The sequence below is a fragment of the Urocitellus parryii genome, chromosome 3 (assembly GCF_045843805.1).
Source record: "Urocitellus parryii isolate mUroPar1 chromosome 3, mUroPar1.hap1, whole genome shotgun sequence".
NCBI lineage: Eukaryota > Metazoa > Chordata > Mammalia > Rodentia > Sciuridae > Urocitellus > Urocitellus parryii.
In genome coordinates, this window is record NC_135533.1 from 74,333,241 (window position 1) to 74,349,459 (window position 16,219).

Consider the following 16,219-nt stretch of genomic DNA (forward strand, 5'->3'; position numbering starts at 1 on the left):
GCTCAGAGTATTTTGAAAAGAAACACTCTTGCTTAAGGAGCTAACAAAAGTCTGACTGTATAAGCTTTGCAGGGTTTGTGGGGTTTGCATTCTCAAAATTGTCATAAAAATGATTAAAAAATACTTTCAGTGTATTAGATATTAGTAAATAAATTACTTACTCTGTTTATTGCTTGGCAGACAGTATTTTATAAAGGTTAACATTGCTTTTCAGACAAATCTCACCTGTATTTCAAGCCATTCTTCAGTATATTTAAATGCTATTTTTACCCTGATGCTCCTACACCCCATGAGGTCCCCAATCTAACGTGAATGTTTGCCTTTCAATTACAATACACAATAGATATATGTCTGCATGGTGAAACATACAATAATAAAAATAGTTAGCTGCAAGGAACTACAATTAGAAATCCCTTGTTTACAAATAACATTGATCTCCTAGCTACCAACTTTAGTTTTGTCATAGTCAGCTAGTAAAACAATAATCTGGCTGAAATGGACTTCAACAAATGTTTAACTTAACTATTCTTCATTTTATAGAAAATTGTAACCAGAGAAACTAACGCTTATCCAATTTTTCAATATTAGGGTATGGGAAAAAAATTGTATGAAATATGGACTCCCTTCCATCTAAATACCATACACCACACCAGCATGTCCTTGGGGGAACAAAAATATCAGTGATAATGATGAAGAGAATTAGCCCCCGTCACCCAGGCAACAGCTCCATTTTCAGTATAAACAATTTTTTCTAAAAAAAGAGCTAAAGTTATCCCGAGAAAAGATGAACTCATAGTCAGAAGTCTGAAAAGTGTGCTCAATGCAAGAGTTACTCCATCTTTTATCTCAGATAAATCTTTTGGCAGCTGCAGTTCTGTTTCTTCTCTGCTTTCTTTCCTTCATAAAGAAATTAGATAAGGTAATGCATTTGAAAACTCCCTGAATTATACAGAAGCCTAAAAAAGTGCAAGACATTATTGATAGTATTCACCATTCCTAAAGTCTAATATGCTCATTTGATAAACATGAACTCTGGAAGCTGGTCTAGCAATTTCTCTCAATTTCCTAACATGCAAATTTGCATTTATTAACATTATATTGATGATATTTCATTTATTTTTAACATAGAAATTTATTTTCTTTTTGAATTTTCTTAAAAGCTTTTCATGCTAACTTGCACATAGAGGGCTAACAATATTTTAAATTTTTATTTTGGATAACATATTTATACTGCTACATACATATCTATAAAAGAAGTTGAACATTGTTTTAGATTTATTTAATAAAATAAGTTTTGGGCAGAAAAAATTCTTGAAAGTATGTAAAAAATTATTTTGCATTTTAATTGAAAGCATTCTTCTACTGTACTTTTTACCACTCAAGAAATATGTGAATAATCTAGGGAAGAAAAAGATTATAAAAATTGCAGTGAGGGCTGGGGTTGTGGCTCAGTGGTAAAGCACTTGCCTTGCATGTGTGAGGCACTGGGTTTGATTCTCAGCACCACATATAAATTAATAAATAAATAAAGGTCCATCAACAACTAAAAAAAAAATTGCAGTGATTTACCAGCCCCCAATTTTTAAAGCATTGGGAAATGATCTTTTATAAATATAATTTAACAAGTACTGGGGAAATTTAAAACATTGGACAATATTTGAAAATATATACATGATTTTACTTGTAAGAAATGCTTTCTTTTATAGAATTATTTTATTCACTATGAACTTTTTCTAATATTGAAATTATCCATTAAAATCACAAAGTTTAGAGAGCTGTAATGAATTTAGAATGAGTTTATCAAGGTAGGGTTGATGGTACATTCAGGGTTTTGCTTTTCCATGAGGCCTTTTTGCAATCTGGGATTTTTATTTTGTGATTCTTTTCTTTTTTCTTTTTATCCTTTTCCATTTTCCTTCTATGTTTGTATCCTATACCTATATCCTATTTCTAACAGTCAAAACTTCCTTATTCATCTGAAGAAACCCTAGTTATGATGTTACTGGTAGACTTCAGGATTTCCCTAGGGGAAGCTAGATAGAATGCACAGAATCTATGTAGAAAATAATATGACATACCTAGACATATCTTCTCCTGTTTGGTAGAGGATGCACTCCAAAGAAAATGTAGGTGAATACATGGGACTACTAAGAAATTGACTGAATAGAAATATGTGTTATTTTCATTCAATTGAAAAAGTGAACATGGTTCAAAGCCTCATTTAATAGTGAGTCATTTGCTCATTCACCATTGAGACAGATGTCTATGCTGAAAATAGCACAAAATAAATTTAGAAAACTATACCTTCCAACTGCTTTACCACTCACAAAAATTTAACAAAAACATTTGTGCTCTAAATTTTTCCTGTTAATATGAGATTAAAATATTAAGCATTTAAATTTTTACTATGAATATTAGATGTAATAACAATAAAAGGAGTGAAGGCATACATTAGGATGGAAAGTATACAAAATCATTCAGACATTTCAATGCATTTGGAGATCTAAAATGAAATAGATTGATTATTATCCCACTGTGAAAAATGTGAAGCTATTAAGCTGCATATTTTAAGAGCTCATATAAAGTTCACAAATGTAAATATATGTAGAGAAAAAAATCTGTAGAGAAAATATTATCTCTAATAATTGGAATTACAGTGTACAAAAGAAATAGAATACCAACCTGCAAATTAAAAACAAAGAACAAAAGAATTCAAGGTACCTAATTCCTTTCTAATGTCATCATTTGCCTTTTCTAATAAGTATCACTTAATCTTCTAGATCCTAGAAGAATGTATCTGTTTCTTACTTATTTTTTAAAAGTAGACTTTTTAAAAAATTGTTGATACATCTTTATTTTATGTATTTGTTTTTATATGTGGTGCTGAGGATCGAACCCAGTGCCTCACACATGCCAGGCAAGTGTGCTACCGCTGAGCCACAGCCCCAGCCCCTCTTACTTATTTTTTGATTGTGGTCCAAACCCTGAGATATTACCTTATAGGTTTATGTTTGTTAGAAAAGACTAGCCTAAAGGTTAAGGTTTTAGTGCCACGTAGGACATTACCCAGAATTGTAATCTGATTAATGTTCTTGTCTTTATATCCATCTTTTCCTCTGATTCCTTATCCTTTCTCTTTCTATATTTATAAATGTCCAGCTTCCTAAAGGCATTAAGAATCAGCTTTACCATTTAAGTGATATTTTTATGTTCAGGTTACAAAACTGCTTTGACCCTTAGGGTTATTCCTAAGTGCTGCCAGTAGCACTTTCTCTCCCACCTCTGAATCCCACAGCCCTACATCCACCTCTGTTTGTTTTGTCAGTTATTTAGTCATTTATTGTGTCCATACGCTTTTCAACTTGTGAGTTTAATTCAATAAAGAAAAACATCCCTTGCCTACTTAGGAGAGAAGCCTTTCCTGCAACAGAGAATCTTTTGTTCTGAATATATTTATTTACTTATTTTTGGTGCTAGGAATTGAACCTAGGGACTTGCACATACTAAGCACATCCTCAACCATTGAGCTACACCCAAGCATCATTCTGTGTTTATGTAACATACCTGTAGAAATGAGCCCTTAAGCTCTATCAGTATTGGTGTGGTTTTGACTGGGATACACCTATACCTCTTTTTGTGAATTTGAAATAATTTCTTCTCTTCAAAGTATACCAATGATTTTGACTCTAGTATCTTAAATGGAAGGAGCTTTGTTTTAATTTTTTATAGAGACTAACAAGCATAATATAAATAGAATTTTAGTGAGTTTAAGGTTTCTTGGTGGGCTCATCTTAAATTTAAAACCTGTAAATATGTTAGTATTTTAAGAGCAACTGTATTCTGCATAGTTTTGAATATGTAAGTTTAAAATAAATTCCAACACCCTTACTTAATTTAAAGACTTGGGCATTATGTAATCAAATAATTAATAAACAATATCTAGATACTTGGTGATATGTTAAATAAGATGGAATGCTGACACTTTAAGTACACACACACACACACACACACACACACTTTTTTTTTAAACTGGGGATTCAACCACTGAGCAACATCTGTAGTCCTTTTTTATTTTTTATTTTGAGACAAGGTCTCCTTAAGTTTGATAGGGCCTCACTAAGGTGCTGAAGCTGGCTTTCAACTTGCAATTCTTCTGCCTCAGCTTCTCAAGTTGGTTATAGACATGCATCATGGCACCCAGTTAAATGTACATATATGTTTATGCATATCTGTTTAGATACACATATATGGATATATGGATTTACACAATGTTTTAGTTTTTTTTTTCTGTTGGACTTACTGACTACCAGGGGTTTATTCAGATCCCAGTGCTTGAGGCTGAAAAGTCCAAGAGTATGGTACTTTGCATCTGGCAAAGCTTTCTTCCTGCAACATCACATGATGTGGCATCATGTGGGGAGACAGAGCCAGTAAACTTGAGAAAGCTTGTTTTATTACAAAGCCACTCCTGTGATAATCCATTAATTCATCAAAGGATTAATCTATCCAGGAGAGCAAAGCCATCATAACACAATCCATTTCCAGAAGTACCACCTGTCGGTGCACTGCTGCATAGGAGACTGAGCTTCAACTCAAGAACTTTTAAGGGACACATTCCAACCACAGCACATGTAAAAACACATACTTGTTTACTTCTTTCTTTAATATTTTACAGAATAGCTATACTTTGAGCCAAATTAATTAAGGTGTCCATTTAGCTATTTGAGGAACAAATAAAAGGGGTGTAGTTTTCAGTAGATGGTCATTAATGTACTCATGTGCCATTGCTGTCTGCCAGTATGCTTGGTATTGAGAGTTATCAATCACCCTCTGAGAAATTTCTTTGTGTAAGGGAAGTGACTTGGACTAAAAGTCGTATTAATATTGATTTTTGAAATTACAGTAGGAATAAAGCAACTCTGTGTATGAGATAAGTTCTTGATTTTTAAGAGAAAAAAAGAGTGGATTTACTTTAAACTTGTCAGGTCATTTCAGAATATAAAAAAGAAAAGTGAAAGGGAAAGCATGAGTTTTTGTAGAAAGTTTTAGAAGTTCTCTAAAAAGTTGAGAGAAGCTAACTTAATTTACCTTGAATAATTCTTTTTCTGCAAATACTGAGTCTAGAAAGAAACAATAAAATTTGTTAAAAATTTGCAACTTTTTACTTTGTTGGGTTTATAAATTATATATTTTAATTAAACTTATGAATTTTGTACTGGAACACATCAAAAATGCAGAACTGGATTTGTTATCCCTTAAAGTGACAATTGAAATATTCAGTCTTTTCTTAAAAAGAAGTATTAAAATGGAATGCCCAGGCTTTCCTCTGTCACTGCCTCTTCAGAATAACTGAATAATTCTCTACACTTTGTTTTGACTTTTATTATGTCCTTGAGTTTTAAACATTGAAGAAATATTGCTCATATCTAAAGGAGAAGAGGTTCTAAACAATGCATTACATTCTCCATGTTTATACAAAACATTATCTTGTCACACTGATTCTCTTTAGGCATCCATATACCTATTTTAATCAAGTAACCATGTTTTCTCTGCTAATCTTTGTATTTTGTATTCCACCAAATCAGACTCTAAGTTTAGTGGGGAAAAAATTGCATGTCTTTGAAACTAAAACTAAAGTGTAAGTTTTTGAGAGAATTTCTGGGGGAAATCAAAGGCTTTTTCACCTTATCAAAACAGAAATATGAGGAAATAATTAGATTCATTTCACATGCACTCTATTTCTTGACTAGCTTTGCACTACTATAAAAGGTGCTGCATGGAAAGAGGATTCAATCCAAAAGATGAATTTATACAAATGAATTGCGAATAATATAAATATTTCAGAGATTACACAATTTGCAAAATGGATTTCAAAGCTTCCAAGACTTGTCAATGCTTCTCTTGTCCTTATATGTTCGCAGAGGTAACACTGATAAAATGTTTATGAAAAGGTTATTCACTGCACTTCAATAAGCAACTTTCTTCCTCTGTAAACTGATATCATTGGTTTCTGTAACATTAACCACAGAAATTCAGTATTACCTACAATATTTTGTTTTCATCTTATGCTTTATTGAAAGCTTTGTTCTAAATTTTTGCCTTTGACAAAGAAAATTATGCTTCCAGTCTCATGGGAAGCAATATGCCAAGACTTTTAACTACTGATGGTTAAGAAGTTAGCCATGAACAGACAGACTCGTGGGTTATAGGCTTTGAAGCTCAAAGCTAACATCATTTAGACTACTGTCATACTGCTCCAGTACACTGAGTCAGGAAATGTACGTCTTTTTCTTAATCTAGAAATGGAGAACTTCATTAAAAACAGACAACTGACCTATGACTCATAACAAAATTAATCCTACTGGACTCAATGAACCAAGGAGGGAAACTTAATTGTGGGTATTAGTTTGCAATATTGTTGATTTAGCTACATTATTCTTTTTTTTTTCTGTTTAGTACATAAATAAGTTTGCTTACTTTTTGTTTGTTTGTTTCATTGTGTGGGTACCTGGGATTGAACCCAGGGGCATTCAATACTGAGCCACATCTCCAGCCCCCCTTTTTTGTATTTTATTTAGAGACAGGGGCTTTCTGAGTTAGTTAGGGCCTCACTAAGTTGCATAGATTGGCTTTGAATTTTCAATCTTCCTGCCTCAGCCTCCTGAGCCACTGGAATTATAGGCATATACCACCATGCCAGGTGTTCACTTTTTAATCTATGTCTAACTCTCAATTTACCAGTCTCATTTACTCCTCATAATTGAAAATCAAATACCTCTATTTAGTTTGAATTTTTTATTAAAATATAATCATTTGCATAAATTAAGTAAAATTCTGTTTTTCCTTTACTAAGTTATAGTTGGAAAAATCAGTCAGGTATCGTAGATCAAAACTAGAGTATCCTACTGAGAACATGTCTGACTTTATCAGTAAACGCCAAGCCCACACTTGAGAATAAGTTTGTCTGTGGAGTCTATGTTTAATGATGCCTCTCAGGTAAATTGGCCCAGTGACCTGCTATACATTTCTAGTCCTGTATAGAAGAAAGGCCCTTCCTGACAGACTAGAAAATTTAACAGATTTTACACACCTTTAAAAAAGTAGAATTTGCTGGGCATGGTGGTGTATGCCTGTAATCCCAGATGCTCGGAGGCTGAGGCAGGATGGTGGCAAATTGAAAGCCAGCCTCAGCAACTGGGAGGCACTAAGCAACTCAGTGAGACTTTGTTTCTAAATAAAATACAAAATAGGACTGAGGATGTGGCTCCATGGTTAAATGCCCCTGAGTTCAATTCCTGGCACACCCCCACCACTGAAAAAAAATTAGAATTCCCCAAATTTATAGTAGAGGCTTTCTTGGTCTTGGTAAATAAGATCAAATAAAATATGCTTGCAAAAGTCCAAACTGAGATTCTTTATGAGACTATCTAGAGAGTTTTATTTCTCTGGTAAAGGCCCAGTAGTTGCTCAAAATTTTATGCTTAATGTCTTAGTTGTTCCAGCTGCTGTAACAAAATACCATAGACCGGGTAGCTTATAGACAATAGAAAATTATTGCTTACTCTTCTGGAGGCTGAGAAATCCAAGATCAAGGAGCCAGTCAATTCAATATCTGATGACTTCCTATACTTCCTCATACACAGTAGGTCTCTCATTCTAATTTCATATGGTAGAAGGGGAGGATCCTTTCTCTCTGGAATCTTGTATGAGGGCACTGATCACATTCATAAGGGCTCTGTCACCACAGCTTCCTCTACCTAACACTATTACCTTGAGGGGTAAGGATCTCAACATAGGAATTTTTAGGGGAACATAAGCACTTAAACCACAGCCTTCAAGAAGACTTAAGTGGTAAATTAATTAACAGTTCAACTTTTGTGTTCAAGTATACTTGGAGGTTATTTATCAAAATGTGGGAACTATTAAGACAAATATTCAAGATTGAAAGAAAATTGAAAAAAAGAAAATTGAGAAATTCTCAAAATTGAGATAAAAGACAACAAAATACATAATTTTTCAGTGTTATATCAGAGCATAGTTATCACACATAGAGATAAAGGTATTAAATTTTCTAACAGATTGTATCTGTGTTTGACATTGCAGTTTACTTCAGAACTATGATGTGATGTAGTAACATGTATATTTATGTCTGAGGGAAAAAATAAGCCTGAAGGATTTGAATTCATTGTTCTGTAAGACCTTAATATTTTTATGCCTAAAATAGAAAACTTATCCCAACATCATCTTTTTAAAAATACCTATGAATATCCAGTTGTACTGGCAACTACTTTTCATCTCCTATTAGTTCTTTCATTAATGAACTAAAAATATATGACACATGTTAATTCTATATGAAAGTCAAGTTTTTACATTTCTTTTTACAATGTACTTTGAGAAGAGGAATTTAATATTTTAATTTCCATATTATTTAAAACATTTACATATCTTGTTATAGGAATAAAGTATGCTACAAAGAATTGAAAACTATTATTTTGTGTTTGATACAACAAAACCAATTGCGAGAGAGCTACATTAAATTATTTCAGGTCATAATATTTTAAAATAAGAAAATTTAACATTTTTTGTTCTTTCATGTCCAACAGTACAATCCAGAGGACATTGAGAACCAAATCTACCCCAAAATATCTGAACTATAGAAGATGTGAAGCCAAGATGTCATGGTAGCATCAATTTCTCAGATGTATTCTCAAGGACATTGATATGCTTACTTGCAAAGATCAGAAGTATTTTTACCTTCCCTGACCCTCTGGGTTGAGCCCTCTTTCTAAGCTATATGAACTAGGTCAGTCAGATGATGACAATATGCAAGCCAGTGATAAACAGGCAGGTCAATGTTATATCCTATATTCTGATAACAGAAGCTCAGCACCACTCTTACCAATTTCTACTCACACTGTAAAACTCTCTTAGAGGAAAGCAATACACACCTTGTCCTACATGATATATAATATCCCAGTGGAAACTCAGTTATATAAGAGTGATCAAAATTTGACTAGAAAACATAGCTGGTGTTTATTTTGATGTCATTTTGAGTGAACCAAAAATAAAGGAAAGCTCTGAATAAAAACAAATATATCAGGATTTTATGTTAGCAATGCATTTGCTAAATGGAAAAAGAAACCTCATCTTTTGTTATGTTCTTATTGGTTTGTTAGACTGCAGAAAACCCTGTGATGTCCTTGCCTGCTGTAATGAATTTTGTTATTTAAAGTCAGCTAAAATATAAATGAATCAGTTTTTGCATAAAGGTGTATCCCAGATTGCTTTTTGTTTCTGATTATTCTTGATAATATTTTTTTCTCTTTCCATTTCTTTGTGTTGGTGAAAACACAGGCAAATATTAGGGAAATGTTAAGGATTTTCCAAAGAGTAGTTTTAGTACTAATAGTATTGTATAAAAGGATCTTCATGTAGCATTCGAATGTTTAAAGAAAAAGACAAGGTCATTGTGTATTCTACCTTCAAAGGATTGGCTTGAAAAGAAAAAAATGGTCTGTGTTGAACAGTGAGATCATAATATGTTTACACTGCTTCGTAATTGTAAGTTTATTGTGATATTTCAAATACACTGGTGTCATTTAATGGCTTAATCTCTTTCTAAAGGGCCAAAGATTATTAAATACATCTTGTTTGGAACTTTAGAGAAGGAAGTTCCTAAACTATTAGCTGGATGGATAAAACTACTTATATTTATTCAGATAGAGTCATTATAATGAAATGTCAAAAAAATAGTTTATGTGTGAAGATATCAAGATGGAAATAGTTATTCAGACCTTTATAACTTTGTGCCTAGCAGAATATTATCACAGACTCTTTTATATTACAAAGGTTAGGAAATCTACTCCTGAGGGGATCAAACCCAAATGAGCTGAGCAGAGGTCCAGTTGCATTCACCTCCAAAAGAGAAGGTTAGCAAGTGCCATTGCTCACCTCCAGAAGTCCTACATCAAAACACCCTATTTCTTTTTCATTACATTTCTCTATTGGTTGCAAAATGAGCTGTAGATACTTCTGTGCTTTTACTTCCCTTGCCTTTCTTTTCATCAGTGCTAATTACACAGTGCAAAATGATTTGAAAAAAGATAAGTGTGTATTTACAGCAATCTACTTCCAGCTGGATTATATATTGAGATAAAGTTTCAAGGGAAAAAAGTCTCACATGACTTATTTAATTGACTTATGTTAATGAGTATGAATATGTGTGTATTTATATGGAGAGTAATTTGAAAGGACGATTTATTCAACATAAATAAGTAGCAATAGTTAAAATAAAAATCTGCACATGCACAAGGCCCCCAAAAAATAAAAAAATAAAAAGCTACTTAATGTTTATAATTAATGTTATATTAGAAAATGTTCCTCCCCCAAATATTATGTCTCCATTTTTTATGAATATATCTTATTCTTTGAGGAAAACTGAAGTGCTCAAGGGAAAATGTTTCTGATTTATTAAAGCATGTATTTCAGTGCAGATTAGAAATTTCTAATTCAAGCAATAGAGAAAGAGAAAAGAAGATAGATGTTTACTAAGGATTGAACCTGAAAATTCATTCAAAGGAATATTTGTTTTTGTTCTTTAGTCATTAGCCATAAAAAAGATCAAAGATGAAGAAAATAATTTGTAAAATTATTTCAGTGTAATCAGCAGAAAATAGGTTATTTAGTTAAAATTACAAAGTTATAATTCTATAATAATAACAATAATGGTATTACTCTTTTCCTATTATGTTTTATTCTCTTTCCTACTCATGAGAAAATTATTTTGTTTACTAATAATATTTCAGGCGTATTTTTAAAAACTAGTGTTTTAACATATTTCTTTTTTTGAGAGAGAGAATTTTTTTTCTGTGGACACACATCTTTTATTTTATTTTTATGTGATACTGAGGATCAAACCCAGCGCCCTGCGGATGCCAGGCGAGCGCGCTACCACTTGAGCCACATCCCAGCCCTTAACATATTTCTTAACAAGTAATTCCAATGGAACCTTCCTACACTTTTTCAACCTATTTTTTTCAATGGGAAATAGTTACATGTGTACACATATGAAAAGTTAAAAGTCTTAAATTTAACAGCTTTTCTTAGAAGAAACTGAACATCCTTATACTCTGGGTTAAGCCTACATATTTGCTGCAAATCACACTAATAAATGCTGCCAAGCACATACCTGTAACCTAAGTAGTCTTCAAACCTGAAGGCTATTTGTTTGCACTTTTTTCTTTAGTAAGTCACTTTTTAAAAATTACATGTATGTGTATCTTGATATACATTTATTCATATGTGCATTCATCCATAAAAAGACAGTTTTCAATTAATCTCCCAAAGAAAAAGAAGAAAAAAACAGGTGAAGGAAAACTTGCTTATGTCCTAGAAAATCTGGATGCAAAATATTCAAAAATTTGTTTAAAGTTGGACATTTATGATGAAGTTTATAAAATTATGGATTACAACATCAAACATCTTTACTAAACATAGATGCTTGCCACTCAGTTGTGCAACCATTTGGTGCAAAGTTGTTTAGGATACCAATGCCCTTCCATACACAAAGCAGTGTTACAATTCAGGTAACAGGTTATGTTACATTCCTCAAATAACAACCTGTTATATACTGAGGTACAAAATGCCAGTAAGAAGAACACAAGTTACCCTGAAGGGTCTGTGTGTGTGTGTGTGTGTGTGTGTGTGTGTGTGGTGTGGAATGACTTTTGTGATCCTTACACAAACCAGAACTAAGGGAAATTAGGATAGTTCCCTATAACTATAAAATCTGTAAGAATAGTTCCAATTAGAACTGATCTGCATGGGCCAAAGTGACCTTGAGTTGTCATGTATAGCAGGGACTTTTGAGTCTGATATCATCTGTTGTCAGTCAATAGTCAAGAGGTAGACCTGGGTGGACCTTTCTGGAAACTTTCCTGGGACACCCAATAAAACTGGAGGGCAGGAGGGGCACATCATCCTCCTCCCTTAGAGGACACACTCTCCCAATGAAAGTATCCCCTTTTCCTTTCTCTTCTAATAAACTCATACCTGCTACTCTGAGTAACATATCTGAAATATTTATGGCAAGATCATAAGAAGCAATGAGAACCAAGGTGGCCTTGGCTGCATGGCCAGACTTGCCCTGTCACAATCCTAGCTACTTAGGGAGTTATGTCTGGGGCAAGAAGCTAGGATCGCTGCTCCCAGTGCTCCATAAAGACTTGGGAAAATAGGTTTTATTCAAAACCAGTTTTTAAAGATGATAGAGGAAATTTTTTTGGTGTTGTTGTTTCAGATCATCGTTTAGAAACCTGGACAGCTTTAATAAGAGAAGAGAAAGCAGAATGGGACAAAAAGCAGAAAAATATGCATATGTAGATATGGAGAGCTAGCTGTGCCCTACTTTGAGTTACTCCATGGTGTATAGAAAAGGAGTAACAATGTTCAATGTTCAGGCTGTGCATAAAACTGAGTTACTCCATTTTACAAAGCAGTGGTTTTGCACAGACTACTCCATTTTAAGTACAATTGTCAAGGTAGAATGATTCTGTATTTTGTTTTTTACAATTAAACAACCACCATCCACAGGACAAAACTATAACATAAATTGATAAACATTCATACAGGACAACTTCTCAGAGTAAATCAAAGAGTACCTGGACACATGGACATCCCCAGTCATATCAGGAACGCCAGTCATGGAAGTTTATCAAACTCACCAGAATTGGCCCCCTCACTTAAGAACCACCAACGGAAGAACTTCCTGAGACTAGACATAGTAACAATCTGACTTCATCACCTGGTCACCCATCACTAGTTTTGTTAAGGAAAATTGCCACAGTAACAAACATCTTATTTCTTGTCACATTGGACTTTAGTAGAGTGTGCTTTTTCCTGCTCATGATGATCATGCATGGCCCACTCAAACTGACACCAAGAGCTGAAACTCTAAGCTGTCACACATCAATCTGACACTCCAAAATGATACTCTGAAATTGAAATTGCCTTGGTTTGGATCCTTTACTTTGACAACTCTGTGGAACTAGATCATTAAAATTCTTAGTCTGACCACCTATAGTGATTCTTTTATTTTGCATTCATATCTTTCTCTGCCTGTGCCTTGGCTCAGTATCCTGTAATTCTTTGGCCATCTGAATCCTTTCGTAGTCTTGCCTTAGACCTATTTATATATCCTAGTGTGAAGTATGACGTGTTAATCAAGTATTATACATACTAGAAATTAATATTGGAATAAAAGTACTTTTGTTTGCCTGGCTTATGACTATCAGGTAAGCCATGAGTATTTTGGAGAACTGACATCAATGAAAGTGCTGTATCCTGTGAATTTAATGTTATTTAATGATAGGCATCTGAACAGCAGTTAGAGAACATGTCAGTTGTGCCTGGCCAGGAGTTTCTTTTTTAAGGGTGAGTGATTTTAGAAATTAAAAGGATTTTGGACTTTTAATTTTTAGGGTGAGAAAGATGCCATTTATTTCAGATGGAATCTGTTTCAGGGAGACTTGAGCAGGAGGATCAAAAGTTCTAGGCCAGCCTAGGTAACTTAGTGAGAACTTATCTCAAACATAAAATAAATAGGGCTCAGGATATGACTTCACAGTAGATTTCTTGCCCAGTATGCAAGGTTGAACTGTGCATCTCCAATGCATGCAAATGTATACACAAACATAAACATTATATTAAACATGATGATCTACGAAACATAGTCTAAAGAATATCACCATGATCTGCTATCAATGACACTTCATTGATCCTGATAAGCATAATGCAGCAAGGATCTCAGATGTTCTAAAAATTTACACACACCAGAGTATAAATAATATTTGTCAGAGCTGGCTTCTAATAGTCTGTAAGGTCCAAATGTACTTATCTCTTTCCAAGAACATATTCAGAGTTAACCAAAAAGTAAAATTGACAAAGCTAAAAATCAAGACTTTTACAATTTTCCCTGGGAGGCTGTTGTTATATTTACCAGAACACTCTTGGGGGAAAAAAAAAACTTTAAAAATATTGAGGAACTTTCCGCATTGGGAAAATTTATAACTGGGGAGTTCCAGTGGTCTGAGGTATTCTGGAATATACCTGATAAGATAAAGCCACATTTTATACCTGCTTCTCAGAAATGAACATAATGGTTTTAGGAATGGGGAATTTAGAGGCAGCCTACATTTAATACACTTGGGAATATTTTTCTGCTTCATTTATCACAAGTTGTGGAAAGCTGCTGGTTGTGAGTCAGTGCTAGTGGAGAAAGGCTCTGATATAAGTCTAAAGTGCAAAATAAGTTTCTTTGCCAAATGAGCCCCATTATGCAAAGCTTTTGACAGCTGGAGTTTTTCTTAGTGGGATCCCTGGCTAGTCAGACCCAATAAGTGATATAGAATTGATTCTATATTCTAACAGGTAATAGTGAGTAGATCTTACTTTGAGAAATGTCTTTTAATATGCGACTGGACTCTTCTAGAGAGTTTGACAATGGATGATAAATAATCAAAAATATGAACTGCCTTTCACGAGCTACACGCTATTGAGGTCCTGAATCCTGAATTCATAAATGTTTTGCCAACTCATTATACAATGGAAATTGCACAATTAGGACAAGATTCCAGATAGTCCAAAAGCACAAGTAAATTATATTAATATCTACTATTTTACCTACAGACACGAATATTATATCAGGCAAACAGAACAGTTTTAAAGAAGTTATTCAAATATTCAACTTCAGAAAAATTAATAAAGAAAATGGAGAGGGAAGTTAATCTATGTATTTATAGTTTCCCACTGGTTAAATTTTACCCCATGAGGAGTTACTATCCTTGGATTTCAGGTTGTATTATCTGGTCCACTAGCAGCCACTGGGGACATCAGTTCCACGCCATGAGGAACAGTATGTCATCTGGAAGTGGTGGGATGATCACCAGCCTCAGCACCAGCCTTAGGAAGGCAGACCAGCATGGTCATGTGGAGTTGGTTATGTTGGTAGCTGCTGAGCCAGCAGGCAGAAATCCAGGAGATATAGGTAGGGTTGAAGGTTGAAGGAATCTAGGCTGTGCACAAGAAAACCAACTAACATCCACAACAGAGAACAACAGTCTCCTACAAGAATTTTAAATCCAAGTATGTTTTGTTTACTGAAAAGAAAATGCATGCACTTTGTTAGGTTTTAGGTACTTTCTGAGGTGATTTTCATATATTCAATCATTTATTTTCCATCAGAATTAATGAGGTAGTAGTATGACCTAGGAAGTTTAAAAATAAAAGGAAAGAAAATGTTACATAAGAAAATAAGAAAAAAAGAAAAGAATGAAAAATTAAATATAGTAAACTATAAGGCAAAGTAATATTTAATGCAAAACCCAGTAAATAGGAAAAATAACACTGTGATGTAAACAGGTATATATGTTACCAAGACATAACTGCTGCAACTTGTGCCAACAATGGGGCAATAATATGCCACACCTGAACCCATGTGTATCTCCACCTGGTCATAATCATCCAATAGATAAACAGGAATGAAAAATTATATAACACACAAATCTACACCCTGAGGATAATTTGGTGGTAGACAATGCATGTCTTTAAAATAACTTGGGCAAAACAGAAATAATTTTCCAAGTAGCAACATGTGATTTCTCACAATACCATGCCATTTTCTCTTCATGCATAGGTTTATGGGAAGAAAGGCAGAAGATGGAAAAATTGGCAAAGACAGAAGAAGGGGCCTAAGGTATTGGTTTATAATTGTTTTCTTAAAGGGATTTGAAAGCTTCTCTCATTTTCATTGGTTTCAGATGAATTTTAAAGCATTGAGAATATTCACTATTAAAAGGTTTGGTAGAATTACTCCATGACATATTTGAGTCTGGTTCTTCTGGGACAGTCCATTAATATTTCCTATACTGGTCTATTGTAGCTGGTAAATGCTATTGGGGTTAATTTTGGTCATCTGCTTGTCCCTAGGAAATTATCAATTTCATCTTGGTTTTCAAATCTATTTATATAGAAACCTTGAAAGTTAGTCTTATAAAACTTATTAATATTTGAATATTTATTACTCATTTTTATTTTTAATATTGATGCCATCTCCTGCTTTCTCTTGTTCTATTTAGTGATTGGTTTGCATTGTACTGTGAGGAGGATAAAAGAATGAAAACTGATTTTTGCTGACATTGCACATCTATAGTGAACAATTTTT